The following is a 20,924-nucleotide window of genomic DNA, read 5'->3' as shown; positions in this document are numbered from 1 at the left end:
AATATCCAGTTTTGTTCCCAGGATACAGTATCTAACACATCTGCCAAATGTGGCGCTTCTATCACAAAACGAACAATAGGTTGGCTATGCCAGAAGTAAAGGTCACACTAATTAGAACCGGACAATCTTTAACTGTTGAAGAACCGTTCAAACTTGGCCTGTCTCACTTAAGGTACAATATTTCAAATAAACTCAAAGAAACTCAAAGAAACACACACACACACACACACACACACACACACACACACACACACACACACACACACACACACACACACACACACACACACACACACACACACACACACACACACACACACACACACACACACACACACACACACACAGTGTAATGTGTATAGCTAGCACAATGGGATGGATAGACAGATAGATAGATAAATAAATAAATATAAATACATTGTGGTGATCAAGTCAGCTACTTGTCTATATTGCCTTGGTGTTTAGCAGTCAAGTGATGCAACAGATGTATCCCAGCTCTCTGAAATGATATTGACTTTGCGAGAGGCTCATCTCAATGCGCTGTGACGTTAAGTGCTACTGAGGAGCATTTAGGAGTTCATTTCACATCAAGTCATGTTCATCTGCTGTGCTCGTCAAGTAGTGGCGCCAACATTAGACAAGCACTGGGAGTGTGCAAATTGAGATGGCAGGAAATCACAAGTTTTAGCTGAGGACACTGGGCACGCACATGTGCACGCATGCCACGCACGCACAGTGTACTCCTGACCCCTCACACATTCACACATGCACACCTGACAACCAGTTGAGGTGTGTGTGTGACAACACATTCTCACTCCCCAAAACGGTCCTATAGGTGAATTCTTGGGACAAATACCCTTCCAGTCATCTGTGCCGCCCCTGGGCACTTCCGCACTCCAGGAATGCGGAAGTGCCTTCTCAAATCCAAGACGTAAAAGGGTAATGGGTCCACAAAAAAAACTGTTAGTACGATGGCGGCACGCCGTCTAAAGTAGACTCGAGCCACGAGAGGCACCACCGAGCGAGTCGGAGTGTTGCAAAGTCCGCTTCAGTTCATTTTCCCGATAGGGACAGAATCATAACTCATATCCCCCCTAGTCAACATGTGCCGTTTCAGTCCCCCCCTTCCAGTCAAACGTCCATCCCAAGAAGTCACACCGTTTGCCGTCTTGGGAGTGAGAATGCGGTCTGTGTGAATCAATATACTGTGGCAGGAAATCACAAGTTCTATTTGCAGGATTATGCCCTGTGCTGGTACACACACTTTAATCCTCAACCCCTCACACATTCACAAACAGTATAACAACAGTATTGTATATTAATCATGTGCATGGATTCTGTAATCCCATTGTGCGATACTATTGTTAACTCTTAGATACTTGTATATGTACTATTATAATATGCAAAATAAATGTATTGACTGCCACCCCCTGCTACACAATTACAGATCAATTTTGATCACCCATCAATCTAGAATGCCATAAAACTACAGGAGACAGTGAACCACACTTAATTCCACTCTCTGTACCCCCCCCCCCCCCCCCCCCCCCCCCTCAAGCTCCCCCGCTCTGCGTCTGTCCGTCAACGAGACTCTGGTGGTGGACCCCGGAGAGGACGTGTTGATGATCTGTGAGGTGACCGCTGGCTCCCCGCGCCCACCGTGACCTGGTCTCGGTACCCGGGTCCCATGCCACTCAGCGCCCAGGTGCGGGGCGGCTCACTGCTGCTGCGCTCCGTCACGGCCACAGACGCTGGCTTCTACACTGCACAGCCGTCAACAACGTGGGGAACCCTGCGCGAAGATACGTCAGCCTCATAGTCAGGAGTGAGTAGCTGTGTGTGTGTGTGTGTGTGTGTGTGTGTGTGTGTGTGGGGGGGGGGGGTTCTAGAATGCATGTGTGTTTTGGATGGTTAGATTGCGTGGTCTGGATAAGTGGGGTTAAGCGGCGATCTTCGACAATTCCCCTGATGTTTCTCTCTCCCTGATGGCTACTCTTGTTGCCTGGTAATCATCTTTACACTCTCCAATTAGTTAGAGCTGAGTGGAAGCAATTAGTGTTTGGCTCTTGTGTTAGTTGTTGCCATGCAGAATGTCTGCTGGGTGGATGTCTGCTGTTGGCTTAATGACCTGAACGCCACGTCACATCGTACCAATCTGGGAACCCATTCGGTAAAGGCTCCTCCCCTTTATCCTCCCGGGTTCTTCTGTGTTTATTCCTACTAACAACAACATTACATTTATAAGGCAGTGGTGCTGACAGATTCTGCTGTCTTGAGAGATTGCATCGGTACAGGTGACAAGATGACACACAGACGCACGCTTACAGAGACTCCACATGCACTCAGTCAGGCAAAGACTAGTCTCACGTAGCCTAGAAGATCAGAGATCTCCGCCTGCTGGTACATCAGGGGAATCTCAATTCAATGAATGGTCTTGGCAGTAACGAGCAGAAACAAACCTACACCTACTTCTTTGGGAAACCATCCCATATAAAGGAACGCCCCCTAAAGTCTTTGCATTGGTTTTGTGATGCTGTTATCATTTATTTTCTAATTGCTTCCACACAGTTTTAGTCCATTCATTGAATTTAGCTGTCACCAGACATTATCAGTAGGCAGAGATCTCTGATCATCTGGCTATGCCAGACCAAGCAAAGACACACATACTGTACACATATAGCACTTACATAGACTAAACATCTCCAGCTCCACCCCAGACAGAGTTAACAAGCTCTGAAGGTGTTTAGATGGAGCGATCCTTTTCTGTCCTCTGTGGAGATGGAGAGGCGTGTTTGGTATTCAGCATGGGGGTCTGTGGAGGAAACTGTAAATTGAATTTGACAATGTAAGGAGTTACATGATGTGACCCTGTTATCCCTCCTCCCCTATTCCTCTGGTTGTTATTCTACCTGTGATTGATCCCCTCTTCCATTACCAATTCCTTTCTTCACTACATTCCAGTCCTCTTCTTCTTCTTCTTCTTCTTCTTCTTCTTCTTCTTCTTCTTCTTCTTCTTCTTCTTCTTCTTCTTCTTCTTCTTCTTCTTCTTCTTCTTCTTCTTCTTCTTCAGTGTACCACATTTTGACTTTGGTTAGTCCTTATCTTTCCTGCTCTGTCCTTCTGTCCCACCTCCTTTTTTACCTTTATTCTCTCTCTCTTTAAATCTACTCTCTATTTCATATACAGCCATTCGTCTACGCATCCACCCCTCAAAATCAACCCTCGTCTCTCTTTTACTCTTCTTATCGCTCTATTTTGTGTTTCCTTTTTTTCCCTCGCTCTATTTGTCTGTCTCTCGTTTTGCCGAGCAAACTCTTCTCTCTGTTCCTTTTTCCATCCATCACCCTGTCATTCCCCTTCGATCGCCCCATACCCTTTCTATGCTCTGATGCCCTGCCCCTCACCAAGCGCCATCTCATTTAACCTCTCTCTCTCTCAGCGATGAGCAACCTGACGTTCCAGATCACGCCAGACTCCAACAAGGACAGCGAGAGCATCCAGATGGGTCGTGACCTCAAGCTGTCCTGCCACGTTGACGCCTCCCCTCAGGACAAGGTCAACTACACCTGGTTCAAGAACGGGGCGCCCGTCTACAACTCTGACAGCCTCATCCTGCTCCGCAGCGACCCCGACATGGCGCCCGGCACCAGCAGCCTGGAGATCGTGGACATGAAGTTCCGTGACCTGGCCACCTACAGCTGCATGGCCAACTTCCCCGGCAGCCGTGTTGTGGAGCTCCGCGTGGATGTAAACATCTCACAGAACAGCGGTGAGATTGGGACTGACTTCCCCACTCACTCTTAGCATGGGCTAACGTTATGTAAGCCACGTGATTAGTTGGTATCTAGGAAACAGAATTTCATATGTGTTGGAACATTGTAATTGTTGTCCGCTTTAATCTGTTATCTAAGAAGGATTGAAATATTGTAATATATATATTCTTCACTCTCTGTCTCCTTCTGTTCTTTATATCCCTCCATCTCTATAGTCACTCCTCCGATATTGACGTTGCAGTAGGGGGCCAGGTGGTCAGCGTACGGAGGGGGGAAATGGAGAGCTGGTGTGCCTGGTAGACGGGAAGCCGCGGCCTCCCTTACTGTGGTCGCGGGCGGACAAGGACCTGCTGATGCCATCTGGGAAGCCGGTTGAGGAGACTCGCGACGGCCCCACTGAGGCTGACCAACGTCACCAGGGACATGATGGGGCTGTACCGCTGCCAGACCGCTGCATACAATGGCCTCAACATTAAACGACGTGAAGCTCAGGTCCAACTCAACGTTCAGTGTAAGTATGGGTGTGACTCCTACTGGTACTTATGCTGTGTAAGTGTAAATGTTGCTCCTCAGGAGTAGCTGGGGACATTTTCATCTTACAGGTGTGGACCATCTAGGAAAGCACTGTGGGAAATCCTGGTTTTCTTTTGACTGAGTTCAGAAGTGCTAAACTAAAAAGGGTAAAGCCTTTTCGAAAGCGACATAATCTCACTTTAAGTTCAAGCTTTTGTGCCCTATTTAGATGTTCTATGGCGCAAGGCCTAAAATGCATACCGCAAAATATTTTTCCCCTCTTTTTTTTTTCTTAGCGGCCGTAAAGCCCAGCACAGTCTCTGATTTAGTCATGGGTGTGTTTTGGTGGTTATATTAATTAAAGCAATGAGAGTGTCGGCCCCCATTACCTTTAAGAAGTAGCTCTGCTTTCTACACGGAAGAGGAAAACTGCATTCCACCATCTATGGACAGCAGCATTAATAATGTGATATAATGTTAGGAGACGTGGGGGAAAACAAAAGCTCACTGCTCACCCAAAGATTACCTGGAAAGGAGAGATGAACCAAACACAGTGGCCAACTTAATGTTCACATGCTCAGTTACTGTAGTTAAACTGCATACTAAAGTGTCACAGAGACACAGCGAGAACGCGCTCCATGAGCCCTGATGATGACCTTACTGTAGTTACAGAGACAGAAAATAATGCCAGGATGCTATGAATTCACAACATTCACACAATGAGAGGTATTTTAATGTATTTCAATAATTTCAATTCAGTTTTATTCAATAATAAAACTGAAATAAATGAATCTCTTTTTCCCACTCTCTCCTCACCACTCTGCTTTCTTTGAAGACGCATTACAGCAGCACGTTTTTGTTTCAATTCTTATTAATATGATTGATGAAGAATCAAGTACTTGAAAATGTATTCATCTACTGTTCAGCTGTTTGAGCACATTCTTTTTTTTTTTATGTTTTGCGGTATAGGCTACCATATCACTTATCACTTAAATTGTTGAAAGTGAGTGTTGTGTTGAATCAAATGTATTTTGATTGCAATTAGTGTGGGCGTATTGTGAATTTGCCCAGACACATCTTAATCACCATCACTGTGCTGGCTGATAAGACTTCCTTGAATCTGGTCTTCACTCTGTGCATAAGATAGTAGTGTGCCCTGATTGCACCAGACCACACCTCATTTTAAGACCAACACACCCATGGGTGCTAAATAGGTGCAAGATAATTTGTTATCTAGACAATTAAGCCTGGCAAGAACTGACAACAGCATCATTTGGAAGATAGCAATGACAATTGCGCTGCCCATTTGCGCCACCTTGCGATAGGGCCCTCTAAGTTCGAGTGTTTTTCACAGTATGTTCCATTGCTGACTAGCATTCATTCTTATGGTACCCGTGTCTGCACCTCTGCACCACAGCTAACACCTGGTTGTCATAAATAATACTGCCTATGTTGCTACAATTTGTGACCATTAATAAGATCCATACAAATATGGCACCCTACAGTGGGAAAAAAGAAGAATACAAATGGTTGGAGAAATATATTAAAGGAGAACGTTTTGGTCAAGGTTATTTCAATCTGGTTTTACCTTGATGTGTGCAAGGCAGAAAAACACATCTTCTTGTCTGTTTGTAACCACAGTTCTCACAGCCCCCATAATTCATTGTAATTGAACTCCAACCTCGGACCATTAACAAATGTACGATTAGCCAAACGCGTTGGTTGCTGCACAATGAGTCGAGAAGCCAGGACTGCACGGTCCAAAAATGAGACACCAGAATGAGTAGATAGTGTCATTGTTTTGTAAGTGCTCTATGAACGGAAGTCTGAGGATTATAGTTTGAAGTAGACGATTGGTATCTTTTAATTCATGCAATTCATTTAATTTCCTTTGATTTTAATGCTTTCACATAGACTTTAGGAAGGCTTGGCTTCCTAAAAAACATTCAAGGGCAAGTGAAGCCCTTCAAACTGAAGCCGTGAAATGCACTATTTATATGAAACCAAAGCACATACAAACATAAGTAATTGTATTGGACAGAACAGAACAAGAAAGCCAAAAGAACACCTGCCAAATCCTCATGCATGGGAAATGTGCCCAGAGCACTTAACTTCATGAGGGGCTGAGATCCTACCAAGGACAGAACTGTACAGTTGAATAATACTGCATGAGACTGTTCATTGTGCCAGTCTAATAATGAACAATGACTTGGTTCAGCACAGGGGACTCTCTTCTCTTCTCTTCTCTTCTCTTCTCTTCTCTTCTCTTCTCTTCTCTTCTCTTCTCTTCTCTTCTCTTCTCTTCTCTTCTCTTCTCTTCTCTCTTCTCTTCTCTTCTCTTCTCTTCTCTTCTCTTCTCTTCTCTTCTCTTCTCTTCTCTTCTCTTCTCTTCTCTTCTCTTCTCTTCTCTTCTCTTCTCTTCTCTTCTCTACTCTTCTACAGAGGATGAAGGGGGATTTGCAGGGCTTGCTAATGTAGGCTGGAAGGAAGGGCCCAGTCAGAGCTGTGCTGTCCTCACTGACAGACCTGATTTATGGAGCAGGTGGCTCTCCCCACTAGAGAGAGAGAGAGAGAGAGAGAGAGAGAGAGAGAGAGAGAGAGAGAGAGAATCTGGAAGGGAAAACGAAGGGTGGAATGACAGGAGGAAGGAAAGAGACAGAACAGCGTAGGAAAGAGAGAAAGACCCTGCTCCATCCATCACCTCACATCACATGTGTTGAAAAGGAACAGAGCCCCTCCCATCCCCTCCCTCTCTCCTACAATATATTGGGTTTATTTGTTTATTTGTTCAGTTTGTCCTCCCTCTCTCCCATTCAGCTGCATTGATCAATAGAAGAGAAAGATGCTATCATTTGTTATGGTGATTCTAGAATTAAATGGACCACACCATCTTCTTTCTCCCTCCTTGTTTCTCTCCTTCCCTCTTCTTTCTTTCTTTCTTCCTTTCTTTCAGTGCATCCCTTGTTTTTGCGCGTATTGGCCGTTCTTTCTCATTGCCATTCTCATCATCATCAATCAGTGAGGTGCTGGTCATGATCGTCCACCCCTCATCCGTATTCTTCCTATTAGCACTGCGCTGAGCCGCCAACGCGGCCTTCGGACCATGCAGCACGGGCACTCGTTTGGCTAGCACCAGAAAAAGAAGGAAAAAACTCTCATGTACAAGCACTCACTGACGCGTGCACACACACACACACACACACACACACACACACACACACACACACACACACACACACACACACACACACACACACAGTTTTCACATGTATAAAATGTATCAAAAATCTTTTGAATATAGCAGATCTACAAGCTCACAATGTGTCGCATCGCGACGCATTGTGAGCTTGTATATTGGCTATTTTCAATTGGCCGAAATGTACATAGGGCTGAAATGGTTAATGTATGTTTTGTAATAATAATGAAAATCTACAAAGTAACTAGTAACTACAGATGTCAAATAATAGTAGTGAAGTAAAAGTATAATATCTGCCTCTGAGATGTAGTGTAGTAGAAGTAAAAGTACTGAAAATTAGAAATACTCCAGTAAAATAAAAATACCTCAAAATTGTACCTAAGTACAGTACTTGAACAAATGTACTTAGTTACTTTACACCACTGCGCACGCACGCACGCACGCACAGGAATAGACCTACATTATAGGTGCATATGTGTCAAGCCTGTTCTCCTCTGCTCCTCTCTGTTCACAGCTCTGTCACTTACACCTCCCCCCTTCTCTTTCTTTATCTATCTCTCTTTCTCCTCACCTGGCCTCTGTCCAGGGATTTCTCTTTTTACCAGAGCGACTCACATCCTCTTCTCAATCTTCATCTTCCTTCTCACTCTCTCTCTTCGGCGCTCTGCACTCGCTCTGCCCTCCAACCAACTCATTACTCTACCTTTCCCTCTTTCAGCCCCTTAACCCATCCATTTGTCACTCTGTCATTCCTCTTCTTTTTTCCTCCTCCTCTTTTACAGTCGATCCGGTTTAAACCCCCTCTGAGAGAAAATTATATTGAAAACCAAATTAGTCGCTCCTCCGCTCCCCCTCCCCATGCCCCCTTCTCTCTCTCTCTGTCCCTCTCCCCCTCTCTCTCTGTCTTGCCATTCTTTCCTAAAGTAAATTCTCACACATTTTCTCATCTTCAATGTTCTTCATCGTCCTCCCTCTCGCCATTTTGCCCTCGCCATGTCCAAAGTCATACAGTCCATCAGTATACAGTATAACACACTCGGTGTTGATTATGGTACGGCCTATGACTGCTCAGCAGTCCATCCGCTCTGAGGGAGGACAGGAGTATCTATGTTAGATGTCAGTTGTTGTTGACTGTTGTTAGATGCCTAACACTAAAACTACAATCCCGAACTTATATGAATGAATCAAGTGTTATTTTAACCATTCTGTTAGAGTATGTTATACAATATACAGTAACTAGCACATCTGTATGGTGGAGTACGTTATAACTAGCATTACATGGTAGAGTATGTTTAGTAGTTCATGGTAGAGTATGTTAATACAATAGAACTAGTAGTACATGGTAGAGTATGTTAATACAATATAACTAGTAGTACATATGTATGGTAGTATATGTATAGTAGACTATGTTAATACAATATAACTAGCACATCTGTATGGTAGAGTATGTTAATACAATATACCTAGTACATATGTATGGTAGAGTATGTTAATACAATATACCTAGTACATATGTATGCTAGAGTATTTTAATACAATATACCTAGTACATAATGGTAGTGTATGTTAATACAATATAAGTAGTACATACAGATTTGTATGGTAGAGTATGTTAATACAATATAACTAGTACATGTCCAGTGGTTGGAGTTGGTCTCTCTACACTTCCACTGAGACATTTCAACCTTAGTGTCTGGTAGAACACCTACTGGTTGACAATGCCAGTAAAGGTATTTGAAGCAGACTGTATTGGACACTAGGGGCCCTATTTTGCGCCCAAGTCGTGCTACCCACTATTTGGGGATTTTCTACCGACAGCCAGCTACGTTCCTGCCCAGCTCCTCGTAATAAACACCACACACACAGAGACTCACACAGGGCCTGTTACCTGATACATGCTTCATCGTACCACGGTGTATTGCTAACAGAGCCGATCTACAAGCTCACAATGCGTCGCATGCACTCTGCTTGTGGTCTTGTATATGGCCTATACTTGCCGCGCGACACCATCGTGCAGCGAAGTATATATACCACGGCTGCACAGTTGCGTGGAACAGAGACATTCCTTGCAACAATGTGCAAAATGAATGGATTTACGAACTACGAATGGTGCAAGTCGTGAGACCAACATAAAGATAGAGCATTGATCATAATATAGCAGTGTTACAATAAAGGGCACAGCGAACCAAGCCGTCATCTTCTACTGTGTGTAGGCTACTCATATCGCTGGCACACAAAATGACAGCGTTCATCAATTCATTGCAATGAGCGAGTTGCTACAATCAGTATAAGCCTCCAACTTTGGAACCGACGTGGATATAATTTACCTACAAGCACCTATGGCTGATTAATTTAACACTTGGCCGGAATATTAAAGGATCTACACCATGAATTAAAAAATATATATTTAATATTTAATATCATATTGTTTATGTCCCTCAAATGTTTTTAAAAAGGTTTGAGCCTAAATCAAGCCTCAGATATACTCATTCCAACTAACTTCTCTCTGGCTTATAAAGCACTTTCACCTGCAATACCACATTGTCCTGTTTGGCACGGGGTGCTATTGAGCCAGTTTGTATGCATGTTATCTCCTGGTTCTGTGTGGAAAAAGTTTAAAAAAAGAAAAAAAGAATAAATACTTTAATTACAAAAAAAAAAAAAAAAAAGTTTAAAAAGAATGTTTTAGTTGGAACTGACAAAACGGGAGCGATTGTACCGCATGTGATGTCACGTTCGACTGAAAATCAGTTTGGTCTGTTTTGAGACCAATTTACAGAAAACACCAGATATGCTGAGTGTTCAAACTGGGGTGTTTTTTGGGATAGAAGAGAGGTAGGGGAGACCAAAAACACACAAAAAAGAAGGAAAAGTTAAAATTCATGGTGTAGTCCCTTTAGAATGTTGTTGGTCACGTTGGCCGGTCAGGAAAATGCCTAGTGTAACCGTGGTGGGCAAGATAGCAATTTTAGGGACAGCACAACAACACGCCCATGACCACACCTCCAGGCGCAAATAACGGAGTCGGCATAACGCATAGCGGGTAGCGCAGCCGTAAGATACCGTTTGGGGACAGCGCCAGCTGCCTTATGTGTAATTAACAGGTAGCGGTTAGTGCCAAGTCATAGCACAGGGCGGAAGATAGGGCCCTAGATACACCGCCATCTTTATTGTAGTTCATACATCATTGCAATTACCTCTTTCCATCAAGAGAGGGAGACAACTGACTTAAAAGCATTGTTGCTTAATGAAATACCATTCCAGTGTAAAATGGAAATGCCCTGTGGAAGCTGTACTGTACATCTCCACAGATTAACGAGGTGGTAGGAATGGTCGTTATGTGAGGAGGTAATTGCTGGCTTTGAAAAATATACGCTGGATATAAAAATGAAAAGTGCGGTTATAGCTCTGAGTAGACATTTACTTTAAATGGACCCATCTCCTGTTACAACTTAGCATGTCCAGTGAAATATGTCTATAATATTACCTCTTTTCTTCTGACAGACTTCTGGCTGTAAGATAATTAACCGTGAAGACATTTATCATCCCCTGTGGCCTGCTTCCTCTCTCTTCCTCTATTTCTTTGGCTCTCAGTTTTGTCTCTACTTATGTATTAAATGTGCTCAATATTGAACTGAGTGCTTCACTCTTTCTTTGTCACACTGTCTTTACTGCGCCTCCCTCCCTCCCTCTCTCTCTTCTTTGCACCGCAGTATCATTATCGTTGCTGTTTATGTCTTTTTTGTGAATTAATGCCCTACTTTATCACATACAGTCAGAGTCACACGTAAGGTGCAACAATTGCCGATCTACAAGCTCACAATGCATTGCGATGTGATGCATTGTGAGCTTGCGTAGAACTGCTATTTTAAAACATTTCTTTAGGTGAAAGTGGTTAATTGTGTTTGTGGGTTTTACAAATATTGAACCCATGAAAAGTATTAACAAGAGCTTGTGACAAAACAATAACTACTTTGGATCCATTGGAACACAGGTTATTTTTTTCCATTTCCTGAAAAGTAACCGTTTTGGACATAGGCTACGAGGTTTCCACCCGACAGTGACCTTATGAAAATTGCATCCATAACATAGAATTAGAATACACTTTTCCTTCCCTGATTCACCTCCAGGAGGACCTTATCATCAGCTATTGCACTGTATTAGCCGCATTAGCATCTCATCTAATATCTATGATTAGCTGGAGGGGGTTTGCTAGCTGGCTGCTGATTGGCTGGGTTGCTGACCCTGAGGGTAATGACAGCTAGATGGTTATTATCCCCAGATAGCTGCTGACATGTTAATTACAGCTGGTGAGCGAAGGTTAGCGCAGACTGTCGAGGACTGACTGCGGAAAGAGGATGAGAGTGAGCCCTCATGGCGCTAACAGTTGTTCAGGATGACAGCTTGGCTTGTTAGGCCTCAAGTGTGTCTGTTTTTTAATATACGTAATTTACAATTCACAATTTAGCCATTTAGCAGCAACTTACAAAGTGCAAGATCTGCATGAACCCTACAAATGACTGACTAAATAGTCACATACATAGAGTGCAAAGTAGGGTTGTCCGATATTGGCTTTTTTACCGATAACCGATATACCGATATTGTCCAACTCTTAATTACCGATACCGATATCAACCGATACCGATATATGCGGGGATTATTGTGATTAGGGTAAGCTCAAATTTCATATCACACACACCATATACAGTAAGAACTCCTGTAACTTATTTATAAAGTCAAAAAAAAAAAAAAAAAATCAAACCTACTGTAGCAACTGTATAAACAACATTCTTTGCCTGTGTGGACACACGTGGACACATACAGTAATTGACATAATGGATAGGTGTAGATCAGTGGTTCTCAACCTTTTCTGGATCAGGGCTCACTTGAATATATCGAAAGTGTTTGCGGCCCACCCAGCCACTTAAGTGGTCTGATGGGTGGGGTCGCGTGCATTTTCATTGCATGTTCATTTTAATAATCAATCAATCGATTGTGTTCTGGCTCGGAACAATGGCACTAATGCTTTAAGTTTCTACTTATTGGTTTCACAATGACTTAATACTTAACTAGAATAACTAGAAAAAGTGCACAGGTCTCCGCCAGGTCAGGTAGGCTATTGTGGCCTCCTGGTGGCGCTATAATAGGCCAACGTGAAAAGGCTGCCATTTCTTCTTAGGCCTTGCACGACAATCGGACACTGACTGCATTCATGATTTGAGGCATTTTGTTAAAAACATTTGTTTTGCTAAATTAGACCTGCTGGTGGCGCTATAACAGGCCAATGTTAAAAGGGTGGCATTTGTTCCTCAACATAGTGTGAATGTGCGTGCAAAGTATAACCGCAATCGGACGGTGCGTTCATGATTTGCGGAATTTTGTTCAAAACAAGCCAATAATGCAAACTTTAGATGTCAATCTTAGCCTAACAGTATGAAAAATCAAACACATCCGTCGTGATCACATGACTATAGAGATCATGTGTACCGATTTGCGTGAAATTTGGATAAAATTGGAAGGATTAGTAAAAAATAATGTGTTTTACATAAGTCGGCCTCCTGGTGGCGCTATAAAAGGCAGATGTGAAAAATGCAGGACAAAAGTTTTTCCTTGACCTCTAGGGAGTGTGCATACAAAGTTGTACACAGATCGGTGCAGTTATAGGTAAAAACACAAATGTGCCTGTTATAGCGCCACCATGAGGCTGATTTGAGAAATTTCAAATGGTAGTTCTTCCTCGGCCTAATGGGAATGTGCGTGCAAAATTTCACGGAAATTGCATGCTGTGTTCATGATTTGAGGCATTTTGTTCAAAACGCAGCACTCCTGCAAACTTTGGAAGACATTTTTAGCCAATCAGGATGGAATATAAGAAATCTGAAAGACCCGTTTCGTTTAATGACTATAGAGATACTGTGTACCGATTTGTGTGACGTTTGGACAAAATCGGTAGGAGTACTGTCAAAAAATGTGTTTTGCAAAAAGCGGCCTCCTGGTGGCGCTATAACAGGCCCGTGTGAAAAATGTGGGGCAGAGGTTCTGAATTGGCATCCAGGGAGTGTGTGTGCACAGTGTCATATTATCATTCAAATCTTATTGTTTTGCCAATTATTCCCACTTGCAATATCCTCACAGTCACAGTTGGTGTAGATAGATGTTGAAATAAATAACAAACAGCCCCTTGAGAATATGTGTACTAATGGAACCCATAGTTAGGTAATGCACAAAACATACTATACATTGAATGGGTAAATACAATGTTTATGAATGTTTATTCTCTGCTGCTGTCTAATGTTTTCAATTAGAGTATTCCTATTTATTTTTTAATGTCTTAGCTAACCTCATTTCCTTGTTTAATTAGCTCCCATGAGCCCTGCTTTCTCAACACAAAAAGAGAAGCTTACTAACTCTGACTTGTACATTACATAGATTTTTCATTCATAGATGAATATAAACAATGTGTTAAGTGTAATATATTATTTCCCTTGGTATCAATCTGTGCTGCAACCCTTTTTCATGAATTCACAAACACATGCAGTACTAGACTTACTAGAATTACTGTACTGTATATTTAACCACATTTGCCATGTGCATTAAAGAAATGTATCAGAAATGAATAACTTCATATCGAGCAAAAACATTACTTTACAAAAATAAATGAATCCACATCATAATTATCCTTCAAAATCACTTAAACATATACTGTAGTTAAAACGCCCTTCTTGTGTCTAGATCCTCCCATCCTGGACCCGGTCTTCCAGGACCTGCGTTCCAGGAACTACCAGATTGTGACGCTCCGCTGTGCCGTTCTGCGCTCAAACCCTCCTCGTCTCACCAACGTGCGCTGGTACCGCAACGGTGAGGCGGTCCGCATGGCCGCACCGGACCTGAAGGACACCCCGGAGCTCAGGTTCAAGCTGGACCCCACCAGCAACGGATCCTACGAGGGCCGAGTCAGCAATGAGGCCGGCACGTCCACGTGCACGTTTGATGTGTCTGGTGAGTTAATGAAGCCACGTAAGGACCCTCTATAAGGACCCTCGCGAAATAAGGACCCTCTCGAAAACGAGATGATACATCTCAAGGGGTTATCCTTTTAATAAAGGTACAATATACACGTCCATGTGCACGTTTAATGACCGGCACTCCTCTCCAAAAATGTAACAATAGCCGAGAGGGTTGAAGCACGATGATGCTCGAGCGCTGGGAAGAGAAGCGCACCAGCGCGTCTCTACCATATCCACATGGCAGACAGGCACTGCCAGCTCAAAAAACATTGTCTGTGGACAGGGGCACTTAATGAAGCCACGTCCACGTGCACGTTTAATGTCTCTTGTGAGTTAATGAAAACAGTTTTGATGTACGATTCACTCAAGGGTATACTGTATGCACGGGTTCCCTCATTTAAGGACCCACAGGTGGGTGGTGGGGACATACAAGCTAGTGGAGTTTACACTCTATCTATTAAAGGCAAACATATTTTTTCCAATGCTACAGAATCTTTATACATTTCATCTTTACACATCGTTCCTCTGTCTCTCCTCTCCATTGCCTCCGTCCTGCTTGTTTTAGCACGGCCGTACAGTGCGGAGTTCTACTACGACACACCCAACCCCATCCGCACCATGAAGGGAAACTACTCCTATAACCTGCAGTGGACACAGAAAGACCCTGCAGCCACCGACCCCGTTATTGGCTACTGGGTCAACGTACGCGAGGTAGGACACACACACACACACACACACACACACACACACACACACACACACACACACACACACACACACACACACACACACACACACACACACACACACACACACACACAAGCGTACACACATAGATGTGCGCACACAAAGATCTATTTTCAAAACTATTTTGATTTTTTTTTGCATTTTTGAATAATTTTGCAACATTCAGTCGAAAACATTTTCATAATTTCGTATATTTTTTAAACATTATGTTATTAACAAAAAATAATCTATCTATAAGGTCACAACATGTCGTACTGTGACGCACTGCGAGCCTATCTATATAGGGTTAAAGTGGTTAAACAGATTTTTATGCTATATTAACCCATTTTGCTGGGGACCACCTGGAACCCCTCCAAGGACCACTGGAGGCCACTTTGAGAACCGCTGCCCTAAAGGACCACTGTTAGATGATGAAGAGGTGGATATTGCCTCCTTCGAGTGCAGTACCCAATACTAGAGCACGTAGTCACCAGCTGCCCCAAACACCTGGACGATTACACAGCAGGTCTAAAGACACATGCCAGGAGAAGATACTGTCCACACGGTATTAGGTGGTGTAAACAGGCTAAGTAAACGTGGGTGTTCATAAGTTGGGGGGATATCAGCTCTGTGGTCTAGGAGTAGACAGTTAATCAATAGAAACCTGCAGTGAATTAACACGGCCTCACACAGTCCCTCTGGTCTGCCCATTTTAAGGGGCCAGGTCCACAGAAGCCTTTAAAGCCAGAAAGCACCTTTATCCAAGGCGTTACATTCACTCATTCATCCACGGCAGAGGCAACCATGCAAGGCACCAACCTACTCTGGGGTTTCAGTGTCATGCTCAAGGACACTTGGACACGAAGACAGGAGGAGCTGGAGATCGAACCAGGGACCTTCCGCTTTCCAGACCGCCATGGTACCCCCTGGACCCCATCCCATACACATCCATCCCCCTGTCCTCCAAAACCTCTCCGTTCTGTGACATAATGGCTGAAGCTTCAATGTGACAGACAGGCAACCAGTGATTGTCTCCCATTCTGGTAACTCAGTTTCTAAAACAACATTTGCCTTTTTGACAAAATACCACCCAAGACTGTGGATGGAGGACATTATCATAATGACAATCTCATGTTTGAGTTTAGTCTCAAGTGATTGCAGAACAATATACCTTCACTCTGCTAACCCCTCAGCCCACGTTTACGAAAGTAGAAAAAAACAACAACAGCAGAGTGCTGCAGCAATCATGAACAGAGCTCTGAGCTCTGTTCTGATAACAAATGTTCTAATAAGCTCTTGTTGGCTGGGGAATCCTGTGAATTCTTATTTCTGCCATCATAGAAATCTCTCTCTCTCTCTCTCTCTCTCTCTCTCTCTCTCTCTCTCTCTCTCTCTCTCTCTCTCTCTCTCTCTCTGTATAGGCAGGCATGTACTGCAACAAATTATAGCTGTTTCAAATAGGAACAACTGTAAAACAATAATGCCAAAATGTTACTTGCTGTAATGATTTAAGATGGGAAGGGTTGGGATTCGTTTGTTTTCATGCAGCAACACCGGCCATCGTGCATATCTGTGATTGGATAGTTAGAGAGCTAGAGCCTGGAGGGATGATTGATCTGCGATTTTGCATAAAGAGATGATATAGTTAGACAGAGAAACGGAAGAGTATTGGAAATTCCGGTCCTGCTGTAGTGTACACAAGAGAAATGTGATGCTGATCGACCTTTCAGTATGTGAGATAATCTGCAGTCATGCACGCACACGCACACGCACACAGCACACACACACACACACACACACACACACACACACACACACACACACCCTAGGCCTGACCTTGATTATTCGAATAGTCGACTAATCAGTCGAGGGGTGTCTGAGTCAACTGCCAATCTCTTAGTCGAATTATATATTTAAAAACAAATATTATTCGACTGAGAGATTGGCCTAGTTTGTTATATTAATTAACTAATAGTTTGCCAAAAATAGTATATACATCATGATTTATTGGGAGAAACCAAGCAAGGCGTCGGTGTCCAGGACGAACCAGCTAACTCCATTTCCATCTTTTTTTTTTCTTAAATCAACGCTATTGAACACCCTTTACGTCTGTGTAAAAAATCGAAACATTTGAACCAATGAAAAGTATTAAAAAGCGCCTCTGACAAAAACTCCCAACTCCATTGGATCCTCAAACTGTCCGTCAAAAACAAACAACTTTCCCCTCTCCTCTCCAGTGCTGCCTTTTAACAGGGGGTCATCCCTATGTTCCCCGGGTTCTATGTTCCCCCACTAAGGTTAGGGTTAGGGTTAGGTTTAGGTTAGGTCCTATGTTCCCCGCTCTCCCTAGGAAAGCGGGGAACATAGGACCCGGGGAACATAGGTACGGTCCCTTTAACAGCATGAGTAGAGCGCGCTGCGCAGTGAGTGAGGAGGAGGAACACGTAAACAAGCTCCCCGTAGTCTGTTAAAACTATGCAGCGTACCTGTTTATCAAACTTAGTACTGACGCTAATGTTATGAAAACAAGTCACTATATTTCTAAAATCTATGAAGTGTTTAATGAGGAGAGCAATCTGACAAGAAGAAAGGCATTCATAGCATTTCTGTCGCGCTAGTTCTACTACCTCTTTGCAGAAGTTATTGTAATATTTAAAGTCGTGTTTATTATTGCAGGCCTAATAACAGGGCATTAATTCACACGTTGTTGTGATGCATTATGAGCTTGGAGATCCATTGTTAGCTTTTGGGAATTTGTACCCTTTTGAAACCTCTCCCTCCGCAGCGAGTGGAGCTATTGTTGTTTGGACACTTAACTCCATTTCAGCTTGATTTCTGCTCGTCTGAAACTACTAACTCCACTTGCGCTGGATTTGGGTAAAGTGTTGATAATATAATGACACATGCAAGTATCTGACAATATATAAAGTCATTATACCAACTTTGATGAGGCAGTATATTGCCTTGTTTTAAAAAATATAAGGTTTTCTTAATTTCCTGAAAAACGTATATTTAGTTTGTTCGTTTCCTGAACAATGAGGTTTTTGGAGTCAGCAGAGATATGTTAAATCAGACACTAAGCACCCCTAAAACCCAAATGGAATGTTCCTCTATTGCATAACATATTTTTTGCATGATTTGACAGAGAGATTGGCAGTTGAATCAGACTGTTTCGACTGATTTTTGGGGGTGTTGCATTAGTCGAGTACCAGTCGACTATTGGCAATTAGTCGCCAATCAGATTCGACTATACAAATCCTTAGTCGGAGACAGGCCACACACACACACACACACACACACACACACACACACACACACACACACACACACACACACACACACACACACACACACACACACACACACACACACACACACACACACACACACACACACACACACACACACACACACACACACACACAGGGGACAGACACACGATTGGGCTTATAAGTAAAACAGCCAATTAAATAACATATACCACTGACACATTTACAGCTCTGGGCATGCGCTGGGGTGTGCTCTGCACATGGTTCTCTTATTGTCAGTGACAATGTAGTGTGCAGATCATGAAAATATACATCAAATCATATTATTGGCAAAATACTATAGATCCAATGATTTCATTTGTCACAGGATGGCCAACATCCCATGGTGTCTTTGTTAGTTGTGTCGTGCTGTATGCTAGTCTACCATAGACATAAATACTGTACATAGACACCACACTGGCCACTGGGGCCATATGTCAACACCGCTGCCATATTAGCTGCGTCAGCTTGCCATAACTTCACTGCAAGCAATATGCCTGAGTCATATATAAGTACCCAAGAGTACAGTTTATTTTCTGTTTTATAACCATTAATATAAGATGTGTTTCAGTATGAAAATCTCACAGAGAAGATTGTGTGCACATCTTATGCCAGTATTTAGGCCAAGTGCTGGATATCAAGGCATCAAGGAGAGAATCAAGGAGAAGATACAAACCTTCGCACACTGCTATTAAGCTCCAAAAACGTACTTTTATTTACTGGTGCAACGTTTCGACCCTTTTAGGTCTTCATCAGGCACATGTGATATTTCTTCTCTCAGTATGAAAAAAAACACATTTCTGATATAACATATCCTGCATCATAACATAACTACATTTCTGGCATTTGTAACTAACCAAAGTGCTTGAAAAAAGTTGAACATTTCTGAGAGTTTGGGTTATTTTAATTGTGGAGAGACCTCCTGCCTCAATAGACATACTGTACATTACATGCATTAGGAGGCACGCACATACATCGCTCCAGTGAACAGGAGCAGCCAATGAGTTATCTTCATGTACATACTGTATGCTCATCTACAACAGTGTTTCTCAAGGTGGGGTCCGGGGACTTCCAAACATTTGGCTTATATATATTTGGCTCATAAACATTTTAATAACACAAATCTTGTATGAAGGCCTCTGGCACAAACTATTTTCAGATGGGGTTCTGCGGTCTGAGAACCACTGGTCTACTACATGGGAGATTAGAAGCACACCCAACGCATGTGACATGGACTCTGCTCTTTCATTGGCTGTTGCTCTAAACTCAGTCAGTTTATACTGCAGTTGAGTACATAGATGTCCTTTGCTACCATGGACAGTTCCACTGCTACCATGGACAGTTCCACTGCTACCATGGACAGTTCCACTGCTACCATGGACAGTTCCACTGCTAACATGGACAGTTCCACTGCAACTGTGAACAGGTCCATTTCCATTGTAGTGTGGGGTCCCATATAGTGCTTGCTTGGCAAGCAACGTGTCGTCGCCACGGGGGGCGGGGGGCGTGGCATAGTAGCTGCAGACATATTGGGGGGGGGTTGGGGTAAGTGTATGTATGACCCCCAAAGATGTCCACCGCTACCAAATGACACTTGTTGACACCCCCCTTCAGGATTTTTTGCTACGTACTATAGGAAATAAATATCCCACTTTGCCGCTGTTCAGAACTGTGACCTGAACAATAGTTCCTGCCTCTGACCCAACCCCACAGCTACTGACGTGCTGGTGTCCTAGAGGGCACCCCGTCCTCATGATGAGAACCTCTCTGCAAGTTTCTGCTGATATGAGAGTGAGATTCTAGTTTTGTGTGAAACAGTAGTGTAATCATCTATTCATAGAAAACAGACCCGGAATCATAGGAGACAAAGAATCATAATGAATAATACAGCTGCACATCATTTCCTGCGTGCGTGCGTGCGTGCGTGCGTGCTTGCGTGCCTGCGTGCCTGCCTGCCTGCCTGCCTGCCTGCCTGCCTGCCTGCCTGCCTGCCTGCCTGCCTGCCTGCCTGCCTGTGTGCCTGCCTGCCTGCCTGCGTGCGTGCGTGCCTGCCTGCCTGCCTGCCTGCCTGCCTGCCTGCCTGCCTGCCTGCCTGCCTGCCTGCCTGCCTGCCTGCCTGCCTGCCTGCCTGCCTGTGTGCCTGCGTGCGTGCGTGTGTATCCGTGCACAGAGAGGAGAGGATGTGGAGTCTGGCAGCTTGTTTATGTGTGGATTAATTGCTCACCTACTTGAAGACTTGACTTCTTGACTTAGTTAGCAAGACTGTTGGGAGACAAAATATAAACATGAAGCCTCTTTTAGAGTGGCTGAAAATAATCAATATCCAAGCTAACAACACAATGCATGGCTTTAGCCTCCCTTACAGGAGTGTGCACGTCAGAGTGCACGTCAGTGTTCATGT

At 43.5% G+C, this 20,924-nt stretch overlaps 1 pseudogene across 1 annotated transcript in view; it reads left to right on the top strand.

Annotated features, from left to right (window-relative positions):
- Positions 1-20,924, top strand: part of LOC311046362 (MAM domain-containing glycosylphosphatidylinositol anchor protein 1-like) — a 191,344-nt pseudogene that overhangs the window by 132,187 nt on the left and 38,233 nt on the right. The window contains exons 7-11 of the transcript XR_014602894.1: positions 1,559-1,825; positions 3,440-3,769; positions 3,989-4,284; positions 14,215-14,481; positions 15,055-15,200. The product of XR_014602894.1 is annotated as an MAM domain-containing glycosylphosphatidylinositol anchor protein 1-like (transcript). The remainder of the gene's footprint in view (positions 1-1,558; positions 1,826-3,439; positions 3,770-3,988; positions 4,285-14,214; positions 14,482-15,054; positions 15,201-20,924) is intronic.

This window comes from Gymnoscopelus microlampas, assembly GCF_963454915.1.
Source record: "Gymnoscopelus microlampas genome assembly, chromosome: 1".
Taxonomy (NCBI): domain Eukaryota; kingdom Metazoa; phylum Chordata; class Actinopteri; order Myctophiformes; family Myctophidae; genus Gymnoscopelus; species Gymnoscopelus microlampas.
The sequence above is the reverse complement of the archived record's forward strand: the minus strand, read 5'-3'. Positions and strand labels throughout refer to the sequence as shown.